This window comes from Aquarana catesbeiana, linkage group LG06 (assembly GCF_042186555.1).
Source record: "Aquarana catesbeiana isolate 2022-GZ linkage group LG06, ASM4218655v1, whole genome shotgun sequence".
In the NCBI taxonomy this organism is placed as follows: domain Eukaryota; kingdom Metazoa; phylum Chordata; class Amphibia; order Anura; family Ranidae; genus Aquarana; species Aquarana catesbeiana.
In genome coordinates, this window is record NC_133329.1 from 69,251,850 (window position 1) to 69,277,224 (window position 25,375).

General features: G+C 48.9%; 1 protein-coding gene across 1 annotated transcript in view; it reads left to right on the forward strand.

The window, feature by feature from the left end:
- Positions 1–15,259: 15,259 nt before the first annotated feature.
- LOC141148594 (uncharacterized) overlaps positions 15,260–25,375 on the forward strand; it is a 77,092-nt gene continuing 66,976 nt past the window's right edge. Inside the window, exons 1-5 of the mRNA XM_073636190.1 lie at positions 15,260–15,449; positions 16,710–16,796; positions 17,775–17,858; positions 21,930–22,010; positions 23,278–23,364. The gene's annotated coding sequence lies outside the window, so the exon portion shown is untranslated. The remainder of the gene's footprint in view (positions 15,450–16,709; positions 16,797–17,774; positions 17,859–21,929; positions 22,011–23,277; positions 23,365–25,375) is intronic.

The window sequence follows — 25,375 nt, forward strand, 5'->3', positions numbered from 1 at the left end:
TGCGTGTGGTTAGAGGAGCAAGTGCATCTAGTGATGATGAGAGTGAACTGTTGTAGACAGAAGTGGCCAGGTCAGGACAGGACAGGGGAGAGATTATGTCATAGTAGTGGCGAAGGTGGCGAAGGTTTCTACAAGTAATTGTTTGCTGCTTGGAGGGATGGGTGGTTGGAGGCAAGGATACAGTGAAAGTAATGAGGTTGTGATCAGATAGAGGAAAGGGGGTGTTGGTGAGGTTGCCAGGGTTGCAGAGATGGGAGAATACAAGGTCAAGGGTATTACCATTGGAGTGAGTGGAAGTATGTGTCCATTGGGTTAGGTCAAAAGATGAGGTTAAGTTGAGAAGTTTAGCTGTAGTTGGGCTGTTGACATTGACAGGAATGTTAAAGTCACCAAGAATAATGGTGGGTATTTCAGAGGAGAGAAAGTAGGGTAGCCAGGCAGCAAAGTCATCAATGAAGCGCGATACCGGTCCTGGAGGCCTATAAATTGCTGCAATCCTCAGGGAAATGGGAGAAAACAGACGAATACAGTGCATCTCGAAAGAAGAGAGGGATAGGGAGGGAGGGACAGTAAGGACTTGGAAGGTGCTTTGTGGGGACAGAAGGAAGCCAACTCCACCTCCTTTCTGTCTGTTGGGTCTGGAGGAGTGAGTCCAATGGAAACCACCATGGGAGAGGGCAGCAGGAGAAGCTGAGTCAAAATTTTGCAGCCAGGTTTCTGTTATGGCGAGTATGTTCAAGCCATGAGAGATGAAGAGATCATGTACAGATGTTAGCTTGTTACAGATGGAGCGGGCGTTCCAAAGGGCGCATGAGATTGGTGGGGTGCTTTGAGGAAGCAGGGGGATAGAAATTAAACTGAGTGGATTGCGGTGGTTGCCAGAGGGGGAGGGGTATTGGATATGTGGCTTGCATTTGGAAAATGGCGGACCAGGATTAGGAGAAATGTCACCTGAGACTAGGAGAAGGAGGAGGGTGAGGAAGGCAAGGTGGGAGTGGGATGTGCATGAGCGCATGTGTCTAGTGGCCCTGGTGTTTATGTCAGCATGTGGGTGCAGCAACTGCAGGAGATGGGTGCCATAGTAGGGAGAGGGTAGGAGTGAGGGTGATATGTGCATGCTGCAGGGAAGAGAGGAGGGGTAGAGTAAAGATAATTTGAGGATAGAAGACACCAATGTGAGAAGGAAGAGAATAAGGAGCATGTTAGTGGATAGAGAGTGGGAAACTAACCTAATATAAAATAAATTTCAAAGGTGGTTTGCTTGTCGTCTTGCAGAGTGGAGCAGAGTTCCTGTTGATCATGCAGCTTTAGTTATCCTGCTTTCATTAAACTGCGTCGGTGAAACTGCGCATCACTCGTGACAGAGCCACTCAGGAAAGAGCCATGATGTCTGCGCCATGCCCCTGTCTGCGCCACCCCATAAGCTGCCATAAATTTATAGACAGACTAAGCTGGGATGCATTTCTCAGTTGGTCCGGGGCTGAAGTGGTTAAAAGGGAAAAGAAAGTGATAAAACCAATGCCACTTATAACTTTATTAGCACGGATGACAGAAAAAAAAGGCTTGATCTCATCTCTATAAGGTCAACTTACGAGATCATATCGAGATGAGGGTGTTAGCCCGGGCAGAAGAGGGTGGGAGCTAGATATAGGGGATATTTCAGATGAAACTTGGCAAATAAGATTAGAAAGGGTACCCCTAGTTTCATTATCACCAGCACAATGTCTGACCCAATTATTTATAATTTATAGGGTATATAGAACACCGGTCAAACTATTTAAGTGGGCTAGGCGTGAATACTCGGACTGCCCACTGTGCCAAAAATCACCTGCTGATTTACTACATATGTTGTGGAATTGTCCTAAACTGGCAAAATATTGGTGGTGAATACAATTAATGAAATATTTAATACATATATCCATAAAGACCCTAAAACTTGCCTGCTGGGCTACCTTGATGAAGAACTTATGCCCCATGAGATTCTGATACCAGTTAGCAGACTACTGTTTATGGCACGAAAGCTAATTGCCCTAAGGTGGATATCTCCAAGTGCACCTTCCTTTGAGGAATGGCGCCTTCATGTAAACGACAATATTCTGAAGGAACAACAGATCTATTGTAACAGAGGCATACCCAATTACTTGTACAAACTGTGGAAGCCATGGAACTCGGTTCCACGGTTAGCCCCATCCTCATTGGTTTTGCTGATCTTTAGAAGGGTGGGCAAGTATAATTATAGATAGTAAAATTGGTACTAGACAAAAAATGGAGGTAGAGGGCAAAATCAGCGGGGAGAGAAGAATCTACTGACTTAAGCAACCAGCAGAGGTAACTTTTCACATAGGTACAGATGCATAGAATACTATAGTGGGCAGGAAATGGAACAACTAACTAATAATAACTATTACTAACTATTAAATTATAGATATTGGAACTTCTTTTTAAACTTGGCTGTTAGTTAACGTAACTAATGCACATTTATGCTAAGTTAGAAATGATCAGAAATAATGAATGTCGCATCTAAACGAAGGGAACGTAACAAAATTAATAATAATATAAATGTTTTTTTATTATTATTATTATTATTATTATTATTTATTATTGATTTGTTACATTCCATTCCTTTAGATGAGGCATTCGTTATCTCGGATAATTCCTAAATTCGGATAAATTCATATTTTTTATGTTCTCTAACAGGCAAATTTGAAAGGAAATTCCAATACCTATAATTTAATAGTTAGTTATTGTTAATTAGTTAGTTAATTATTATTATTTCGGATATAAAATTTTTCGAATTTTTGTTCTTTCGGATTTTCGTTACATGGGACAGGGCACGTGACAGGGGACATTACATGGGACAGGGCACATGACAGGGGACATTACATGGGACAGGGGACATGACAGGGGACATTACATGGGCCAGGGGACATTACATGGGACAGGGCACGTGACAGGGGACATTACATGGGACAGGGCACATGACAGGGGACATAACATGGGACAGGGCACGTGACAGGAGACATTACATGGGACAGGGCACATTACATTGACCAAGGCACATGATAGTGGACATTATATGTGGCAGGGCACGTGACAGGGGACATTACATAGGACAGGGCACATTACATGGGACATTACATGGGACAGGACACATGACAGGGGACAGGGGACATTACATGGGACAGGGCACATGACAGGGGACATTACATGGGACAGGGGACATGACAGGGGACATTAAATGGGACAGGGGACATTACATGGGACAGGGCACATGACAGGGGACATTACATGGGACAGGGGACATTACATGGGACAGGGCACATGACAGGACATTACATGGGACAGGGCACATGACAGGGGACATTACATGGGACAGGGGACATTAAATGGGACCGGGGACATTACATAGGACAGGGCACATTACATGGGACATTACATGGGACAGGACACATGACAGGGGACATTACATGGGACAGGGGACATTACATGGGACAGGGCACATGACAGGACATTACATGGGACAGGGCACATGACAGGGGACAATACATGGGACAGGGGACATGACAGGGGACATTACATGGGACAGGGGACATTACATGGGACAGGGCACATGACAGGGGACATTACATGGGACAGGGGACATTACATGGGACAGGGCACATGACAGGACATTACATGGGACAGGGCACATGACAGGGGACATTACATGGGACAGGGCACATTGCATGGGACAGGGGACATTACATGGGACAGGGGACATGACAGGGGCAATTACATGGGACAGGGGACATTACATGGGAAAGGGCACATGACAGGGGACATTACATGGGACAGGGCATGTGACAGGGGACATTACATGGGCAGGGCACGTGACAGGGGCCATTACATGGGACAGGGGACATTACATGGGAAAGGGCACATGACAGGGGATATTACATGGGACAGGGCACGTGACAGGGGACATTACATGGGGCAGGGCACGTGACAGGGGACATTACATGGAACAGGGGACATTACATGGGACAGGGGACATTACATGGGACAGGGGACATGAGAGGGGACATTACATGGGACAGGGGACATTACATTGGACAGGGCACGTGACAGGGGACATTACATTGGACAGGGCACGTGACAGGGGACATTACATGGGAAAGGGCACGTGACAGGGGACATTACATGGGACAGGGCACATGACAGGGGACATAACATGGGACAGCGCACGTGACAGGGGACATTACATGGGACAGGGCACATTACATTGACCAAGGCACATGATAGTGGACATTATATGTGGCAGGGCACGTGACAGGGGACATTACATAGGACAGGGCACATTACATGGGACATTACAATGGACAGGACACATGACAGGGGACATTACATGGGACAGGGGACATTACATGGGACAGGGCATATGACAGGACATTACATGGGACAGGGCACATGACAGGGGACATTACATGGGACAGGGGACATGACAGGGGACATTACATGGGACAGGGGACATTACATGGGACAGGGCACATGACAGGGGACATTACATGGGACAGGGCACATGACAGGGGACATTACATGGGACAGGGCACATTTCATGGGACAGGGGACATGACAGGGGCCATTACATGGGACAGGGGACATTACATGGGAAAGGGCACATGACAGGGGACATTACATGGGACAGGGCATGTGACAGGGGACATTACATGGGCAGGGCACGTGACAGGGGCCATTACATGGGACAGGGGACATTACATGGGAAAGGGCACATGACAGGGGATATTACATGGGACAGGGCACGTGACAGGGGACATTACATGGGGCAGGGCACGTGACAGGGGACATTACATGGGACAGGGGACATTACATGGGACATTACATGGGACAGGGGACATTACATGGGACAGGGGACATGACAGGATACATTACATGGGACAGGGGACATTACATGGGACAGGGCACGTGACAGGGGACATTACATGGGAAAGGGCACGTGACAGGGGACATTACATGGGACAGGGCACATGACAGGGGACATTACATGGGACAGGGCACATTACGTTGACCAAGGCACATGACAGTGGACATTACATAGGACCGGACACATTACATGGGACATTGCATGAGACAGGGCACATGACAGGGGACATTGCATGGGACAGGGCACATGACAGGGGACATTACATGGGACAGGGCACATGACAGGGGACATTACATGGGACAGGGGACATGACAATGGACATTACATGGGACAGGGGACATTACATGGGACAGGGCACATGACAGGGGACATTACATGAGACAGGGCACATTGCATGGAACAGGGCACATGACAGTGGACATTACATGGGGCAGGGCACGTGACAGGGGACATTACATGGGACAGGGCACATTGCATGGGACAGGGGACATTACATGGGAAAGGGCACATGACAGGGGACATTACATGGGACAGGGCACGTGACAGGGGACATTACATGGGACTGGGCACATGACAGGGGACATAACATGGGACAGGGCACGTGACAGGGGACATAACATGGGACAAGGCACGTGACAGGGGACATTACATGGGACAGGGCACATTACATGGGACAGGGCACATTACATGGGACAGGGCACATGACAGGGGACATTACATGGGACAGGGGACATGACAGGGGGCATTACATGGGACAGGGGACATGACAGGGGACATTACATGGGACAGGGGACATTACATGGGACAGGGGACATTACATGGGACAGGGCACGTGACAGGGGACATTACATGGGACAGGGCACATTACATTGACCAAGGCACATGACAGTGGACATTACATGTGACATGGCACATGACAGGGGACATTACATGGGACAGGGCACATTACATGGGACAGGGCACATGACAGGGGACATTACAGGGGACATTACATGGGACAGGGCACATGACAGGGGACATTACATGGGACAGGGCACATGACAGGGGACATTACATGGGACAGGGGACATTACATGGGACAGGGGACATGACAGGGGACATTACATGGGACAGGGGACATTACATGGGACAGGGCATATGACAGTGGACATTACATGGGGAAGGGCACGTGACAGGGGACATTGCATGGGACAGGGCACATTACATGGAACAGGGCACATGACAGTGGACATTACATGGGGAAGGGCACGTGACAGGGGACATTGCATGGGACAGGGCACATTGCATGGGACAGGGCACATTACATGGAACAGGGCACATTACATGGAACAGGGCACATGACAGTGGACATTACATGGGGAAGGGCACGTGACAGGGGACATTGCATGGGACAGGGCACATTACAGGGGACATGACAGGGGCCATTACATGGGACAGGGGACAATACATGGGAATGGGCACATGACAGGGGACATTACATGGGACAGGGCACGTGACAGGGGACATTACATGGGACAGGGCACATTACATGGGACAGGGCACATGACAGGGGACATTACATGGGACAGGGGACATTACATGGGACAGGGGACATAACAGGGGACATTACATGGGACAGGGGACATTACATGGGACAGGGCACATGACAGGGGACATTACATGGGACAGGGGACATTACATGGGACAGGGGACATAACAGGGGACATTACATGGGACAGGGGACATTACATGGGACAGGGCACATGACAGGGGACATTACATGGGACAGGGCACATTGCATGGAACAGGGGACATTACATGGGAAAGGGGACATGACATGGGACAGTGGACATTACATGGGGCAGGGCACGTGACAGGGGACATTACATGGGACAGGGCATATTGCATGGGACAGGGGACATTACATGGGAAAGGGCACATGAAAGGGGACATTACATGGGACAGGGCATGTGACAGGGGACATTACATGGGACAGGGCACGTGACAGGGGACATTACAAGGGACAGGGCACATGACAGGGGACATAACATTGGACAGGGCACGTGACAGGGTACATTACATGGGACAGGGCACATTACATGGGACAGGGCACATGACAGGGGACATTACATGGGACAGGGGACATGACAGGGGACATTACATGGGACAGGGCACATGACAGGGGACATTACATGGGACAGAGGACATTACATGGGACAGGGCACATGACAGGGCACATGACAGGGGACATTACATGGGACAGGGGACATTACATGGGACAGGGCACGTGACAGGGGACATTACATTGGACAAGGGACATTACATTGGACAGGGCACATTACATGGGACAGGGCACATGGTAGGGGACATTACATGGGACAGGGGACATTACATGGGGCAGGGCACATGACAGGGGACATTACATGGGACAGGGCACATGACAGGGGACATTACAGGGGACATTACATGGGACAGGGGACATTACATGGGACAGGGCACATGAAAGGGGAAATTACATGGGACAGGGCACATGACAGGGGATATTACATGGGACAGGGGACATGACACGGGACATGACAGGGGACATGACACGGGACATGACAGGGGACATGACACGGGACATGACAGGGGACATAACATGGGACAGGGCACGTGACAGGGCACATTACATGGGACAGGGCACATGACAGGGGACATAACATGGGACAGGGCACGTGACAGGGGACATAACATGGGACAGGGCACGTGACAGGGGACATTACAGGGGACAGGGCACATTACATTGACCAAGGCACATGACAGTGGACATTACACGTGGCAGGGCACGTGACAGGGGACATTACATGGGACAGGGCACATTACATGGGAAATTACATGGGACAGGGCACATGACAGGGGACATTACAGGGGACATTATATGGTAAAGGGCACATGACAGGGGACATTACATGAGACAGGGGACATGACGTGACATTAAATGGGACAGGAGACATTACATGGGGCAGGGCACATGACAGGGCACATTACATGGAACAGGGCACATTGCATGGAACAGGGCACATTACATGGGACAGGGCACATTACATGGGACAGGGGACATGACAGGGGCCATTACATGGGACAGGGGACATTACATGGAAAAGGGCACATGACAGGGGACATTTCATGTGACAGGGGACATTACATGGGACAGGGCACGTGACAGGGGACATAACATGGGACAGGGCACGTGACAGGGGACATTACATGGGGCAGGGCACGGGACAGGGGACATTACATGGGACAGGGGACTTTACATGGGACAGGGGACTTTACATGGGACAGGGCACATGACAGGGGACATTACATGGGACAGGGGACATTACATGGGACAGGGGACATTACATGGGACAGGGCACATGACAGGGGACATTACATGGGACAGGGCACATGACAGGGGACATTACAGGGGACATGACAGGGGACATTACATGGGACAGGGGACATTACATGGGACAGGGCACGTGACAGGGGACATTACATTGGACAGGGCACATTACATGGGACAGGGCACATTACATGGGACAGGGCACATGGTAGGGGACATTACATGGAACAGGGGACATTACATGGGGCAGGGCACATGACAGGGGACATTACATGGGACAGGGCACATGACAGGGGACATTACAGGGGACATTACATGGGACAGGGGACATTACATGGGACATTACATGGGACAGGGCACATGAAAGGGGACATTACATGGGACAGGGCACATGACAGGGGATATTACATGGGACAGGGGACATGACACGGGACATGACAGGGGACATGACACGGGACATGACAGGGGACATGACACGGGACATGACAGGGGACATAACATGGGACAGGGCACGTGACAGGGGACATTACATGGGACAGGGCACATGACAGGGGACATAACATGGGACAGGGCACGTGACAGGGGACATAACATGGGACAGGGCACGTGACAGGGGACATTACATGGGACAGGGCACATTACATTGACCAAGGCACATGACAGTGGACATTACATGTGGCAGGGCACGTGACAGGGGACATTACATGGGACAGGGCACATTACATGGGAAATTACATGGGACAGGGCACATGACAGGGGACATTACATGAGACAGGGAACATGACGTGACATTAAATGGGACAGGAGACATTACATGGGGCAGGGCACATGACAGGGGACATTACATGGGACAGGGCACATTACATGGGACAGGGCACATTACATGGGACAGGGGACATTACATGGGACAGGGGACATGACAGGGGCCATTACATGGGACAGGGGACATTACATGGGACAGGGCACGTGACAGGGGACATAACATGGGACAGGGCACGTGACAGGGGACATTACATGGGGCAGGGCACGTGACAGGGGACATTACATGGGACAGGGGACATTACATGGGACAGGGGACTTTACATGGGACAGGGGACTTTACATGGGACAGGGCACATGACAGGGGACATTACATGGGACAGGGGACATTACATGGGACAGGGCACATGACAGGGGACATTACATGGGACAGGGCACATGACAGGGGACATTACAGGGGACATGACAGGGGACATTACATGGGATAGGGCACGTGACAGGGGACATTACATGGGACAGGGCACATTACATGGAACAGGGCACATGACAGTGGAAATTACATGGGGCAGGGCACGTGACAGGGGACATTACATGGGACAGGGGACATTGCATGGGACAGGGGACTTTACATGGGACAGGGCACATGACAGGGGACATTACATGGGACAGGGGACATTACATGGGACAGGGGACATTACATGGGACAGGGCACATGACAGGGGACATTACATGGGACAGGGCACATGACAGGGGACATTACAGGGGACATGACAGGGGACATTACATGGGACAGGGGACATGACAGGGGACATTACATGGGACAGGGCACATGACAGGGGACATTACATGGGACAGAGGACATTACATGGGACAGGGCACATGACAGGGCACATGACAGGGGACATTACATGGGACAGGGGACATTACATGGGACAGGGCACGTGACAGGGGACATTACATTGGACAAGGGACATTACATTGGACAGGGCACATTACATGGGACAGGGCACATGGTAGGGGACATTACATGGGACAGGGGACATTACATGGGGCAGGGCACATGACAGGGGACATTACATGGGACAGGGCACATGACAGGGGACATTACAGGGGACATTACATGGGACAGGGGACATTACATGGGACAGGGCACATGAAAGGGGAAATTACATGGGACAGGGCACATGACAGGGGATATTACATGGGACAGGGGACATGACACGGGACATGACAGGGGACATGACACGGGACATGACAGGGGACATGACACGGGACATGACAGGGGACATAACATGGGACAGGGCACGTGACAGGGCACATTACATGGGACAGGGCACATGACAGGGGACATAACATGGGACAGGGCACGTGACAGGGGACATAACATGGGACAGGGCACGTGACAGGGGACATTACAGGGGACAGGGCACATTACATTGACCAAGGCACATGACAGTGGACATTACACGTGGCAGGGCACGTGACAGGGGACATTACATGGGACAGGGCACATTACATGGGAAATTACATGGGACAGGGCACATGACAGGGGACATTACAGGGGACATTATATGGTAAAGGGCACATGACAGGGGACATTACATGAGACAGGGGACATGACGTGACATTAAATGGGACAGGAGACATTACATGGGGCAGGGCACATGACAGGGCACATTACATGGAACAGGGCACATTGCATGGAACAGGGCACATTACATGGGACAGGGCACATTACATGGGACAGGGGACATGACAGGGGCCATTACATGGGACAGGGGACATTACATGGAAAAGGGCACATGACAGGGGACATTTCATGTGACAGGGGACATTACATGGGACAGGGCACGTGACAGGGGACATAACATGGGACAGGGCACGTGACAGGGGACATTACATGGGGCAGGGCACGGGACAGGGGACATTACATGGGACAGGGGACTTTACATGGGACAGGGGACTTTACATGGGACAGGGCACATGACAGGGGACATTACATGGGACAGGGGACATTACATGGGACAGGGGACATTACATGGGACAGGGCACATGACAGGGGACATTACATGGGACAGGGCACATGACAGGGGACATTACAGGGGACATGACAGGGGACATTACATGGGACAGGGGACATTACATGGGACAGGGCACGTGACAGGGGACATTACATTGGACAGGGGACATTACATTGGACAGGGCACATTACATGGGACAGGGCACATTACATGGGACAGGGCACATGGTAGGGGACATTACATGGAACAGGGGACATTACATGGGGCAGGGCACATGACAGGGGACATTACATGGGACAGGGCACATGACAGGGGACATTACAGGGGACATTACATGGGACAGGGGACATTACATGGGACATTACATGGGACAGGGCACATGAAAGGGGACATTACATGGGACAGGGCACATGACAGGGGATATTACATGGGACAGGGGACATGACACGGGACATGACAGGGGACATGACACGGGACATGACAGGGGACATGACACGGGACATGACAGGGGACATAACATGGGACAGGGCACGTGACAGGGGACATTACATGGGACAGGGCACATGACAGGGGACATAACATGGGACAGGGCACGTGACAGGGGACATAACATGGGACAGGGCACGTGACAGGGGACATTACATGGAACAGGGCACATTACATTGACCAAGGCACATGACAGTGGACATTACATGTGGCAGGGCACGTGACAGGGGACATTACATGGGACAGGGCACATTACATGGGAAATTACATGGGACAGGGCACATGACAGGGGACATTTCATGTGACAGGGGACATTACATGGGACAGGGCACGTGACAGGGGACATAACATGGGACAGGGCACGTGACAGGGGACATTACATGGGGCAGGGCACGGGACAGGGGACATTACATGGGACAGGGGACTTTACATGGGACAGGGGACTTTACATGGGACAGGGCACATGACAGGGGACATTACATGGGACAGGGGACATTACATGGGACAGGGGACATTACATGGGACAGGGCACATGACAGGGGACATTACATGGGACAGGGCACATGACAGGGGACATTACAGGGGACATGACAGGGGACATTACATGGGACAGGGGACATTACATGGGACAGGGCACGTGACAGGGGACATTACATTGGACAGGGGACATTACATTGGACAGGGCACATTACATGGGACAGGGCACATTACATGGGACAGGGCACATGGTAGGGGACATTACATGGAACAGGGGACATTACATGGGGCAGGGCACATGACAGGGGACATTACATGGGACAGGGCACATGACAGGGGACATTACAGGGGACATTACATGGGACAGGGGACATTACATGGGACATTACATGGGACAGGGCACATGAAAGGGGACATTACATGGGACAGGGCACATGACAGGGGATATTACATGGGACAGGGGACATGACACGGGACATGACAGGGGACATGACACGGGACATGACAGGGGACATGACACGGGACATGACAGGGGACATAACATGGGACAGGGCACGTGACAGGGGACATTACATGGGACAGGGCACATGACAGGGGACATAACATGGGACAGGGCACGTGACAGGGGACATAACATGGGACAGGGCACGTGACAGGGGACATTACATGGGACAGGGCACATTACATTGACCAAGGCACATGACAGTGGACATTACATGTGGCAGGGCACGTGACAGGGGACATTACATGGGACAGGGCACATTACATGGGAAATTACATGGGACAGGGCACATGACAGGGGACATTACATGAGACAGGGAACATGACGTGACATTAAATGGGACAGGAGACATTACATGGGGCAGGGCACATGACAGGGGACATTACATGGGACAGGGCACATTACATGGGACAGGGCACATTACATGGGACAGGGGACATTACATGGGACAGGGGACATGACAGGGGCCATTACATGGGACAGGGGACATTACATGGGACAGGGCACGTGACAGGGGACATAACATGGGACAGGGCACGTGACAGGGGACATTACATGGGGCAGGGCACGTGACAGGGGACATTACATGGGACAGGGGACATTACATGGGACAGGGGACTTTACATGGGACAGGGGACTTTACATGGGACAGGGCACATGACAGGGGACATTACATGGGACAGGGGACATTACATGGGACAGGGCACATGACAGGGGACATTACATGGGACAGGGCACATGACAGGGGACATTACAGGGGACATGACAGGGGACATTACATGGGATAGGGCACGTGACAGGGGACATTACATGGGACAGGGCACATTACATGGAACAGGGCACATGACAGTGGAAATTACATGGGGCAGGGCACGTGACAGGGGACATTACATGGGACAGGGGACATTGCATGGGACAGGGGACATGACAGGGGACATTACATGGGACAGGGGACATTACATGGGACAGGGTACGTGACAGGGGACATTAAATGGGACAGGGCACATTACATGGGACATTACATGGGACAGGGGACATACATGGAACAGGGCACATGACAGGGCAGATGACATGGCACAGGGCAGATGACATGGGACAGGGGACATGACAGGGGACATTACATGGGACAGGGCACATGACAGGGGACATTACATTGGACAGGGGACATTAAATTGGACAGGGGACATTACATTGGACAGGGGACATGACAGGGGACATTACATGGGACATGACAGGGGACATTACATGGGACAGGGCACATTATATGGGACATTACATTGGACAGGGGACATGACAGGGGACATTACATGGGACATGACAGGGGACATTACATGGGACAGGGCACATTATATGGGACATTACATTGGACAGGGGACATTACATTGGACAGGGGACATTACATGGGACATGACAGGGGACATTACATGGGGCAGGGGACATGACAGGGGACATTACATGGGGCAGGGGACATTACATGGGGCAGGGGACATTACATGGGACAGGGCACATTACATGGGACAGGGGACATTACATGGGGCAGGGGACATGACAGGGGACATTACATGGGACAGGGGACATGACATCGGACAGGGGACACGACATGGGACAGGGGACATGACATGGGACATGACAGGGGACATTACATGGGACTGGGGACATGACATGGAATAGGGCACATGACAGGGGACATTACATGGGACAGGGCACATGACAGGGGACATTACATGGGACAGGGCACATGACAGGGGACATTACATGGGACAGGGCACATTACATGGGGCAGGGCACATGACAGGGGACATTACATGGGACAGGGGACATGACATGGGACAGGGGACATGACATGGGACAGGGCACATGACAGGGGACATGACATGGGACATTACACGGGACAGAGCACATGACAGGGGACATTGAATGGGAAAGGGCACATGACAGGGGACATTACATGGGACAGGGCACATTACATGGGACAGGGCACATGACAGGGGACCTTACATGGGACAGGGGACATTACATGGGACAGGGGACATTGCATGGGACAGGGAACATGACAGGGCACATTACATGGGACAGGGCACATTACATAGGACAGGGCACATTACATGGGGCAGGCCATATTACATGGGACAGGGGACATTACATTGGATAGGGCACATGACAGGGGACAATACATGGGACAGGGCAGATTACAGGGGACAGGGCACATGACAGGGGACATTACATGGGGCAGGCCACATTACATGGGGTAGGGGACATGACAGGGAACATAACATGGGACAGACTGTTGGGCACATTGTGGGGGGACACAGCTGGGCACACTTCAGTACCGGCTTTCTTCTTCTGGCTTCAGAACTAATTTCATATCTCCTCCAGTGGCTTGCTGTTCCCCCCCGGCCCCTCCTATCCTGTCCACCCCAGATGATGTCACATACAACCACTCAAAGGACAGGAGGGGGGGAGGGGCCGGCGGGGAACAGCGCGCTACAGCCAATAGGATGCCAGCTGCTTCCCTGCCTATCTCTGCCTGTGTCTGTGCGATCCTCCTGTCAGCTGCCTGCGACTGACAGTCAGATCGCTGCGGAACCCCTGGGGAACCTCGGTTGAGAACCTCTGGGTCAAACCATTATCGGGAGAAGCTCTCCAATGACATCACTTTGTGTCATGTTTGATGTCGTTCTGTTTGGTTTGAATTATGTGTGGAATATGTTAAACAGTTTAAATACCTACAGTATATCACCAACATATTGCTGACTGGTAACTGTATGGGGTTAATATCTGCAATGACAGTAATTAGTATATGAATTTCTTTATTTCACATCTTCATTTATATTTTCTTCCACACTCCTGCCAAAGAAAACCAATCGGCAAATAAACCCAGAGGAAACTCTACTGAAGATTTAAAGCAACCACTTTTAGAAAACCAAGAAAATAGAGGTATAATGGCTTCATCAACATAATGTCTCTTCAAATTGTAATACACCAGTGTAGCACCCTCCTAGGTAGGTGCTAGAAGAGAGTATAGTTTTTGGGCCTTTCTGCTTACCAGGAAGATTGCCAGGTAAATTTGGATGCTCTCAGGCCTATCAGAGAGCAGGGATCCATTGATGGGGTCTACTCATGGTGCTCAGATGCTGCTCATGTTATCTGAATGTTTGACACTGGTCCAATAGGACGGGGCATATTGGACAGTGGTTGGAAACCTGACAAGTGAGAGCATAGGCGTAGTTATAGCCCTGGCTATTGGCAGAGAAAAGTGCCTCAATGCATGCTGGGTGACTGTATATATGCTAAGGGCACTTGTGCTCGGGGTTTTCGGCTAGAGAGTGGGGTCCCGGGGGGAGGGGGCGGCTGCCCCTCCTCTGTACAGGTTGCCATGTGGCCTCAGGTGGTGGACCTGAGGGCCTGAATCTAAGTAAAGCGGCAACCCAGATGTCCTGCAGAGGTGACTGGAAGGGAGGCGCACTGGGACTGTTCTGTTTCTGCCTACTGTGAGTACAGACCTGTGTCTAGGGGCCTATCCTGTGAGGGCCACCCCTTCAGCTAGTAGAATCAGTGGACGGGTGTCAGCCAAAGGGGATGCTAGTGAGTATCCTGAAGATAAAATATTCAAGTCTGCTGCCAGAGCAAGCAAAGGACTTATGTCTCCCATACGGGTGCAGTATGGTATAGCAGAGTCTGCTACCACATTCATCCTGGTGAGTCCAAGTGAGAGTTGTCCTCATCTGTAAATAGTTCCAGTTGGAGTATCCCACTATTCTCTTCTCCTATCCAAGTTCCAACAATAAATACCAAAAAAAGCAAAGTCCTGGACTGCTTATTGGATAACGAGCGGATGAGAGTACGGTTGGTCGTGTGAAAACACCTAGTAACTGGCTGCAAGATAATCAGAGGGAGGCCCTATGGGGGCAGTGCTACACCAGTTACATGGATAAGCCTAATAGAAGCCCAATAGGCAGCTGAGTGCTTACAGCAGGGTGACAACGTTGCTGCTGATTTTGAAGCAATAGCTTAGCATTTGTGAATTTTATACTTTAATAATAAACATCAAGTGATTTATGTGAATAATAAATAACAAAAAAGTATTATAATTTGGGTTTAGTTTGGAATGGTGACTGTATGTAGTTAATATCTGCAATGACAGTATTTAGTATATAAATGTATTTATTTCACATGTCTTCATTTATATTTTCTTAGACACTCCTGTCAAAGAAAACCAATCGGCAAATAAAACCAGAGAAAACCGACCAGAACATTCAGAGCAACTCCTTCCACTAAACAGAGGTATCGTGGCTTCATCAACTTAAAGGGGAGTTCCACCTGCAAATTTTTTTTTAAAAGTCACCAGCTACAAATACTGTATCTGCTGACTTTTAATAAGGACACTTACCTGTCCAGGGTGGCCACGATGTCTGCCCCCAGAGGCCGATCTGTCCATCGGATCAGGTTCAGGCGCCGCCATTCTAATTAAGGGAGACAGGCAGTGGAGCCTTGCGGCTTCACTGCCCGTTTCCTACTGCGCATGCGCGAGTCGCGGGGCGCTTTGTGAATGGCCGGCTGTCTTCTGGGACACACATTTAGATGGTAGGATCAGAATTTGGTGTAAACAACATGAAAGCATGGATCCATCCTGCCTTGTATCACCGGTTCAGGCTGGTGGTGGTGTAATGGTGGGGGGGGGGGATATTTTCTTGGCACACTTTGGGCCTCTTAGTACCAATTGAGCATCGTTTATACACCACGGCCTACCTGAGTATTGTTGCTGACCATGTCCATCCCTTTATAACTACAGTGTTCCCATCTTCTGATGGCTCCTTCCAGCAGGATAATGCACCAGGTCACAAAGCTCCAATCATCTCACCACTGGACAATGAGATCCCTGTACTCCAATGGCCTCCATAGTCACCAGATCTCAATCCAATAGAGCACCTCTGGCATGCGGTGGAACGGGAGATTGGCATCATGGATGTGCAGCTGACAAATCTGCAGCAACTGCGTATGCTATCATGTCACTATGGAGCAAAATCTCTGAGGAATGTTTCCAACACCTTGTTAAATCTATGCCATGAAGAATGAAGGCAAAAGCGGGTCCAACCCGCTACTAGTAAGGTGTACCTAATAAAGTGGCCGGGAGTGTAATTTGGGTTTAGTTTGGGATGGTAACTGTATGAGGTTAATAACTGCAATGACAGTATTTAGTATATAAATGTATTTATTTTGCAAGCCTTCATTTATGTTTTTTTCTTCATATTCCTGTCAAAGAAAACCAATCTGCAGATACAGCCAGAGGAAACGAACGTGAACATTCAGAGCGGCCGCCTCTCCCTCCGCCTCCGCCAAAGAAAGGTATAGTAGCTTCAGCAACATCATCTCTCCTACAAACTGTAACACACCAAAGAATGGTCAGTTACATAAATAGGAGCCCAATGGACAGCTGAGTGCTTACAGCAGGATGACAACGTTGCTGCTGACTTTGAAGCAATAGCTTAGTGTTTATGAATTTTATATATTAGTAATAATGAAATTAAGTGATTTTATGTATGTATTTATCCCGAGTGGTACCTGTAAAGTAATATCATTTGGGTTAAGTTTGGGATGGTAACTCTATGTAGTTAATATTAGACATGTGCAATTCGTTTTGTTACAAATTCTTTTTTTTGACGAAGTTCGACAAATTCATTAATTCAGATATATTCAAATTAACGAAAAACCGTTTAACAAATTTTTCTGAAATTTTGAAAAAACGAAAATCCGAAATTTGAAAATCTGAACATCCAAAATAATAAACTAACTAATAATAACTATTACTAACTATTAAATTATAGGTATTGGAACTTCTTTTCAAATTTGGCTGTTAGTGAACGTAACGAATGCAAAATTATCCGAAGTTAGGAATTACCGTATATACTCGAGTATAAGTCGAATTTTTCAGCACATTTTTTTGTGCTGAAAGTGCCCCCCTCGACTTATACTCGAGTCAAGCACTTTTCTGCAGCAAAAAATTCCATTTTCTGAACCGACTTTGGGGCCCCGTATCTCAGGGCTACTTGGTGCTAGAAACCCCAAATTTGGTATGCGAACCCAATGGAAATGGTACCACAATATATTCAAAGCTGAAGTTCCTAGCACTAAGTGGCCCCGAGATACGGGGCCCCAAATTTGGTTCGGAAAATGTCATTCTCTGCTGCAGAAAAGTGCTTGACATTTTCTGAACCGATTTTGTGGCCTCATATCTCAGGGCCACTTGGAGCTAGGAACCCCAAATTTGGTGTGTAAACCCAGTGGAACAGGTACCATAACATAGGCAAAGCTGGGGTTCCTAGCACCAAGTGGCCCTGAGATGCGGGGCCCCAAAACTGGTGTGGAAAATGTCATTCTCTGCTGCAGAAAAGTGCTTGACATTTTCTGAACTGATTTTTGGGGCCCTGTATCTCGGGGCCACTTGGTGCTAAAAACCCCAGCTTTGGAAATTTTATGGTGCTAGAGCCACTGGGTTTGCACACCAAATTTGGGGTTCTTAGCACTAAGTGGCCCGAGATACGGGGCCCCAAATTCGGTCAACTGTGTCTATCTGCAGCAATGTCATTTCGGGACCCTTTGGGTTCAGAGACCCCAAATTTTGGCTGCAGCTAGGGGGCATCTAGGAACCCTTAACTACCGAGTTTGAAGTTCAGGGGACCTATGGCTGCAAATGGGCACAGTGAGGCATGCAAATGGGCACAGTGATGCTGCAAATGGGCATTGTTGACCCTCTTTTCCACTTACAGTAGCTGTGCATTTCTCACCCTCGTCTTATACTCGGGTCAATAAGTTTTTCCCATTTTTTTTGTGGTAAATTAGGGCCTCGACTTATACTCGGAACGACTTATACTCGAGTATATACGGTATCCAAAATAAGGAATGCCTCATCTAAACGAAGGGAACGTAACAAAAGCAATAATAATATAAATGTTTTATTATTATTTATTATTAATTTGTTACATTGCATTTGTTTAGATGAGGCATTCGTTATCTCGGATAATTCCTAACTTCGGATAAATTCGTATTTGTTATGTTCACTAACAGGCAATTTTGAAAGGAAATTCCAATACCTATAATTTATAATATATATAAACCCAAACTAGAGTCAAAGCTGCGCTCAGATCTAAAGAAACAAAACCAATGTGGGAGAAAAAAGCTGCCAGCACCTAAAAAAAGTCCAGTATCTGACTCCTAAAGTATGGTAAACAAGCAAAGTGCAGCGCTATAAGTATATATGTGACATAAAAAAATAAGGTCCCACCAAGTGACATAACATCAATCAGTAGATATAAATAAGATCAATCAATAATAAACAAGGAGCTTAGATCACAGATGCATGTGAAAAAGTATATGAGAAAGAGTCCAAAAAAACCATAACCATTAAGATGATATTGAGTCCACAAAAAATAAAAATAAAAAACACCCATCCAGGAGAGATGTGATATGGAGTGTTAGTTATGATAAAAGGTTTTAATAGAATAAAGGAATTGCACTTACAATTTGGTAGAAAAAATGTAGCATGAGAGGTATTTAGACACAGCAGCGGTGTCTCCGTGTACCAGCCAATCCCCAGACGACGTCCTATCGTGACGAAACGCGTAGGGAGGAGCCTACAACGGTGACGTCATCACGTTCTCGGACGGGCTTTGCAGTACAGGAAGTGAATCGCGGTACACGGAGACACCGCTGCTGTGTCTAAATACCTCTCATGCTACATTTTTTCTACCAAATTGTAAGTGCAATTCCTTTATTCTATTAAAACCTTTTATCATACGTTATTGCGCTATGGATGTGTTTTGCTTTCTATTTCCGGTTATGATCGATTGCTAAAGCTACTGGTCCCGCTCTGCACCTGTGGTTTTGGGAGACCATAATCCCTATGCTGGGCGAGACTGCCGTAATAGCAGTCATCGCCGTCTGGTAAGCAGACTCTGCTCACACACTCCTTGGTGGATTATCTACTAACACTCCATATCACATCTCTCCTGGATGGGTGTTTTTTATTTTTATTTTTTGTGGACTCAATATCATCTTAATGGTTATGGTTTTTTTGGACTCTTTCTCATATACTTTTTCACATGCATCTGTGATCTAAGTTCCTTGTTTATTATTGATTGATCTTATTTATATCTACTGATTGATGTTATGTCACTTGGTGGGACCTTATTTTTTTATGTCACATATATACTTATAGCGCTGCACTTTGCTTGTTTACCTATAATTTATAGTTAGTTATTATTAGTTAGTTATTATTTCAGATTTAAAATTTTTCGGATTTTCTTTATTATTTTAGGACTTTCGTTCTTTCAGATTTTCGTTACATGGGACACGGCACATAACATGGAACATGTCAGGGGACATTACATGGGACAGGGCACATGACTGGGGACATTACATGGGACTGGGGACATGACAGGGGACATTACATGGAACAGAGCACATGACAAGGGACATTCCATGGGACAGGGGACATGACAGTGGACATTACAAGGGGCAGGGCACATTACATTGGACAGGGGACATGACAGGAGACATTACATGGGACAGGGCACATAGCAGGGGACATTACATGGGACAGGGCACATTACATGGAACAGGGCACATGACAGGGGACATTACATGGGACAGGGCATATTACATGGAACAGAGCACATGACAGGGCACATGATAGGGCACATGGCAGGGGACATTACATGGGACAGGGGATATGGCAGGGGACATTACATGGGACAGGGGACATTACATGGGGCAGGGCACATTACATGGAACAGGGCACAGGACAGGGGAAATTACATGGGACAGGGCACATTACAGGGAACATTACATGGGGTAGGGGACATGACAGGGAACATTACATGGGAAAGACTTTTGGGCACATTGTGAGGGGACACAGCTGGGCACACTTCAGTATCTCCTCCAGTGGTGTGCTGTCTCCCCCCCCCAGCCCCTCCTATCCTGTCCACCCCTGATGATGTCACATACAACCACTCGAGAAGGACAGGAGGGGAGGAGGAACAGCGCGCTACAGCCAATAGGATGACAGCCGCTTCCCTGCCTATCTCTGCCTGTGTCTGTGCGATCCTCCTGTCAGCTGCCTGCGACTGACAGTCAAATCGCTGTGGAACCCCTGGGGAACCTCGGTTGAGAACCTCTGGGTCAAACCATTATCGGGAGAAGCTCTCCAATTACATCACTTTGCGTCATGTTTGATGTCTTTCTGTTTGGTTTGAATTATGTGTGGAATATGTTATACAGTTTAAATACCTACAGTATATCACCAACATGTTGCTGACTGGTAACTGTATGGGGTTAAAATCTGCAATGACAGTATTTAGTATATGAATTTCTTTATTTCATATGTCTTAATCTATATTTCCTTCCACACTCCTGTCAAAGAAAACCAATCGGCAAATAAATCCAGAGGAAACCCTACTGAAGATTTAAAGCAACCACTTGTAGAAAACCAAGAAAATAGAGGTATAATGGCTTCATCAACATAATGTCTCTTCAAATTGTAACACACCAGTGTAGCACCCTCCTAGGTAGGTGCTACAAGAGAGTATAGTTTTAGGGCCCTTCTGCTTGCCAGGAAGATTGCCAGGTAAATTTAGACGCTCTCTGCCTATCAGGGAGCAGGGATCCATTGATGGGGTCTACTCATGGTGCTCAGATGCTGCTCATGTTATCTGAATGTTTCACACTGGTCCAATAGGACGGGGCATATTGGACAGTGGTTGGAAACCTGACAAGTGAGAGCATAGGCGTAGTTACAGCTCTGGCTATTGGCAGAGGAAAGTGCCTCAATGCATGCTGGGTGACTGTATATATGCTAAGGGCACATGTGCTCGGGGTCTTCGGCTAGAGAGTGGGGACCCAGAGGGAGGGGGCGGCTGCCCCTCCTCTGTACAGGCTGCCATGTTGCCTCTGGTGGTCGACCTGAGGGCATGAATCTGAGAAAAGTGACAACCCAGATGTCCTGCAGAGCTGACTGGAAGGGAGACGCACTGGGACGGTTCTGTTTCTGCCTACTGTGAGTACAGACCCGTGTCTAGGGGCCTGTCCTGTGAGGGCCACCCCTTCAGCTAGTAGAATCAGTGGACAGGTGTCAGCCAAAGGGGAAGCTAGTGAGTGTAGATAAGTCTGCTGCCAGAGCAAGCAAAGGACTTATGTCTCCCATACGGGTGCAGTATGGTATAGCAGAGTCTGCTACCACATTCATCCCGGTGAGGCCAAGTGAGAGTTGTCCTCATCTGTAAATAGTTCCAGTTGGGGTATCCCACTATTCTCTTCTCCTATCCAAATTCCAACAATAAATACAAAAAAAAACAACCCTGGATTGATTATTGGATAACGAGCGGATGAGAGTACGGTTGGTCGTGTGAAAACACCTAGTAACTGGCTGCAAGATAATCAGAGGGAGGCCCAGGGAAGTTCACAAACAGCAATCCCTACGGGGGCAGTGCTACACCAGTTACATGGATAAGCCCAATAGAAGCCCAATAGGCAGCTGAGTGCTTACAGCAGGGTGACAACGTTGCTGCTGATTTTGAAGCAATAGCTTAGTGTTTGTGAATTGTATACATTAATAATAAATTAAGTGATTTTATGTAAATAATAAATAACAAAAAAGTAATGTAATTTGGGTTTAGTTTGGAATGGTGACTGTATGTAGTTAATATCTGCAATGACAGTATTTAGTATATAAATGTATTTATTTCACATGTCTTCATTTATATTTTCTTAGACACTCCTGTCAAAGAAAACCAATCGGCAAATAAAACCAGAGAAAACCGACCTGAACATTCAGAGCAACTCCTTCCACTAAACAGAGGTATCGTGGCTTCATCAACCTAAAGCGGAGTTCCACCCGCAAATTTTTTTTTAAAAGTCAGCAGCTACAAATACTGTATCTGCTGACTTTTAATAAGGACACTTACCTGTCCAGGGTGGCCACGATGTCTGCCCCCAGAGGCCGATCTGTCCATCGGATCAGGTTCAGGCGCCGCCATTCTAATTAAGGGAGACAGGCAGTGGAGCCTTGCGGCTTCACTGCACGTTTCCTACTGCGCATGCGCGAGTCACGGGGCGCTTTGTGAATGGCCGGCTGTCTTCTGGGACACACATTCAGATGGTAGGATCAGAATTTGGTGTGAACAACATGAAAACATGGATCCATCCTGCCTTCTATCACCGGTTCAGGCTGGTGGAGGTGTAATGGTGGGGGGGATATTTTCTTGGCACACTTTGGGCCTCTTAGTACCAATTAAGCATCGTTTAACCACTTGACGACCGCCTCACGCCGATGTACGTCGGCAAAGCGGCACGGACAGGCAAAATCACGTACATGGTACGTGATTTGCCTTCCGCGGGTGGGGGGTCCGATCGGACCCCCCCCCCGGTGCCCGAGGCGGTCGTCTTTTGTCCAGCGGCGATCAGAGGTGAGGGGGAGACCATCTGTTCGTGGCCCCCCCCTCGCGATCGCCGCCGGCCAATCGAATCATTCCTTTGCTGCTGTATGCTAAACAGCAGCAAAGGAAATGATGTCATCTCTCCTCGGCTCGGTAATTTCCGTTCCGGCCCGAGGAGAGAAGACATGTGAGTGAGTGCACAACACACACACACAGTAGAACATGCCAGGCACACAAAACACCCCGATCCCCCCCCCCCCGATCGCCCCCCGATCCCCCCCCAATCACCCCCCCCCCCCTGTCACAAACTGACACCAGCAGTTTTTTTTTTGTTTTGTTTTGTTTTTTTCTGATTACTGCATAGTGTCAGTTTGTGACAGTTACAGTGTTGGGACAGTTACTGTTACCCCCCTTTAGGTCTAGGATACCCCCCTAACCCCCCCTAATAAAGTTTTAACCCCTTGATCACCCCCTGTCACCAGTGTCACTAAGCGATCATTTTTCTGATCGCTGTATTAGTGTCGCTGGTGACGCTAGTTAGGGAGGTAAATATTTAGGTTCGCCGTCAGCGTTTTATAGCGACAGGGACCCCCATATACTACCTAATAAATGTTTTAACCCCTTGATTGCCCCCTAGTTAACCCTTTCACCACTGATCACCGTATAAGTGTTACGGGTGACGCTGGTTAGTTCGTTTATTTTTTATAGTGTCAGGGCACCCGCCGTTTATTACCGAATAAAGGTTTAGCCCCCTGATCGCCCGGCGGTGATATGCGTCGCCCCAGGCAGCGTCAGATTAGCGCCAGTACCGCTAACACCCACGCACGCAGCATACGCCTCCCTTAGTGGTATAGTATCTGTACGGATCGATATCTGATCCGATCAGATCTATACTAGCGTCCCCAGCAGTTTAGGGTTCCCAAAAACGCAGTGTTAGCGGGATCAGCCCAGATACCTGCTAGCACCTGCGTTTTGCCCCTCCGCCCAGCCCACCCAAGTGCAGTATCGATCGATCACTGACACTTACAAAACACTAAACGCATAACTGCAGCGTTCGCAGAGTCAGGCCTGATCCCTGCGATCGCTAACAGTTTTTTTTGGTAGTATTTTGGTGAACTGGCAAGCACCAGCCCCAGGCAGCGTCAGGTTAGCGCCAGTACCGCTAACACCCACGCACGCAGAATACGCCTCCCTTAGTGGTATAGTATCTGAACGGATCAATATCTGATCCGATCAGATCTATACTAGTGTCCCCAGCAGTTTAGGGTTCCCAAAAACGCAGTGTTAGTGGAATCAGCCCAGATATCTGCTAGCACCTGCGTTTTGCCCCTCCGCCCAGCCCAGCCCAGCCCACCCAAGTGCAGTATCGATCGATCACTGACACTTACAAAACACTAAATGCATAACTGCAGCGTTCGCAGAGTCACGCCTGAT